Source organism: Myotis yumanensis, unplaced genomic scaffold, assembly GCF_028538775.1.
Source record: "Myotis yumanensis isolate MYYU_CA2020_CCGP unplaced genomic scaffold, mMyoYum1.0.hap1 SCAF_1, whole genome shotgun sequence".
In the NCBI taxonomy this organism is placed as follows: domain Eukaryota; kingdom Metazoa; phylum Chordata; class Mammalia; order Chiroptera; family Vespertilionidae; genus Myotis; species Myotis yumanensis.
This window is the reverse complement of record NW_027223752.1, coordinates 159667381-159669668: the sequence shown is the minus strand read 5'-3', so window position 1 is coordinate 159669668 and position 2288 is coordinate 159667381. Positions and strand designations below refer to the sequence as shown.

The 2288-nt window shown below is 49.0% G+C and overlaps 1 pseudogene; it reads left to right on the top strand.

Annotated features, from left to right (window-relative positions):
- Nucleotides 1-1583: 1583 nt before the first annotated feature.
- LOC139001314 (small nucleolar RNA SNORA57) lies at nucleotides 1584-1718 on the top strand (annotated as a pseudogene).
- Nucleotides 1719-2288: the final 570 nt, after the last annotated feature.

Below are 2288 nucleotides of genomic sequence, written 5' to 3'. Positions count from 1 at the left end.
CTCAGGCGGAGGAAGGGGGCGGGACTTCCGTGGGTGACAGAGGCGGGACTTCCGCCGACAGCGCGTCACTTCCGGGCGTTCCTGGATCTTCCTCGCACAGCCCTCGGGTCACACAGCGCCCCCGCCCGGCCGGAGGTCCCTGGCAGGGGAGTCGCAGGCCCGGGTGGGCTAGGGGCGCCCGGGGGACGGAGGGTCCCGGGAGTGGAGCGGCCCGGAGGTTCAGATCCTGCGGAGCAAAGGAAGGGTCCTGACAGGCTGCCCTTGGGATCTGGTGTCTCCGCCATCCAGGGGTCTCCGGAAACTCAGGGTCCCGGGGATTCTCGGGTGGGCCTTGGGATCCGGGAGTCACAGGGAGTCTTGGGGTCTCGGGGTTCCTGGTGTCTCCCAGGTCTCAGCGATGCGGGGTTCGTGGGGACTCAAGAGTCCCCAGATCTCAGGGGTTGTGGCGGCCCGGGGTTCTCTGGCGATATCGGGGGTCTTGGGGACCCGGGGTTTGGGGATCTCAGGGGGTTCCGGAGACTCAGCCCGTCAGGACCCTTCCTTTACTCCTCAGTTTTGAGAAGGCTGTCGGTGACCCCCAGAGTTCAGGCACATGACATTACAGTCAAAGTCTTGGTTGATAAAACCACAATTGGAGAATCATAAGAGGAATAGAATCTTATTGGATTTATGCAAATAAATAGGGTCGTGGGCCGAGGATTACAACTAAACCCTTGAAGGCAAAGAGTCCCTGGAGACATATACCCAGACCCTGAAGGTCCCCAGAATCCTTGGACCCCTGAGTCTCCGGAACCCCCTGAGATCCCCAAACCCCGGGTCCCCAAGACCCCCGATATCGCCAGAGAACCCCGGACCGCCGCAACCCCTGAGATCTGGGGACTCTTGAGTCCACACGAACCCCGCATCGCCGAGACCTGGGAGACACCAGGAACCCCGAGACCCCAAGACTCAAGTTTTTGAGGTCCCCAGAATGCCTTGATGTTCTCTATGCCATCTCCTAGCAGAGCAACCTTCATTCCTTACCTGGAAAGATCGCTGTGAACCAAGCAAACAGGCAAGGCACCTACCAGGCCATTCTTGCCTTTGATTGGCTTCCATCAGTTTTGAGAAGGCTGTTGGTGACCCCCAGAGTTCAGGCACATGACATTACAGTCAAAGTCTTGGTTGATAAAACCACCATTGGAGAATCATAAGGGGAATAGAATCTTTTTTGGATTTATGTAAATAAATAGGGGTCGTGGGCGAGGGCCTTGTGCTCCCAAGAAGGTGGGCGCACAGGCCCTGGGCTGTCCCCTATGAAGCAGTGAGGCGCTTAAGTCCGGCTTCCCGATCTCCCCCTCGCCCCTCACAGGGTCATAACTCCACCCAAACCAGGAAAGTACAGCACAAAAATTTTAAATAAAATGTTATATAAATGATTATGTGAGAAGAGTATTTGATAAACTTCAACATCCATACATAACAAAACCAACCACACTCTTGGCAGAATAGTGATAAGAATGTCCTTCAGGGAATCTACCAAAGGAAACAAAACAAACAGAAACAAAGCTCAGCAAACACCTTACTCAGGAGGGAAACATGGAACATGTCCTGTTTGAAACTGAGAACAGGCTTATCCATGATGATCATTGTTAAAAATGGGGGATTCCCTCCGTGCCCCGTCTTCATCCTGGATGGTTTCCAGTCCGCTGGTTCTATCCTCAAGCGCAGGGACACCGGTTTAAAAAAGGGGGAGGGATGACAGTCAATAAATGAGGGTCTATTACACTGTTTTCTTTAATATATGTCTGAAATATTCCATAATAAATTTTTTTCAATAAATAAATTTTAAAAGTGTTAACTACATGTTCCAGTTCTTGAAGCCCTGGTCCAAAGAATGAATCCACAATCAAACCAATAAGGAGAGAGGAAGAAAACATATATGAGGAAATTAACAAAAATTTATATAGCAAAACCAGTGTTTATCTTAGCAAATGAAAGGCATGGGTCTAAACAGTAGTACCCCAAGTTAGTTCTTTTAAAAGTAACAACAAAAACATTAGCTACACATATGAAGATGACATTATGTCTACATATGCTGAGAATTCATCAGCGTAATTTTCCAGGGATTGATAAAGAATACAGGGTATCCAAAAGAATGTATACACACTACGACCAATTATAAAGGCAGTGTTTATTAAAATACATTTCATTTTAAAAATGTAATACAATCTACAGACATTGTGTGTATACATGTTTTGGGGACACCTATATAATGAAATGCCACCAATCAGTTTACATGCCTGGGA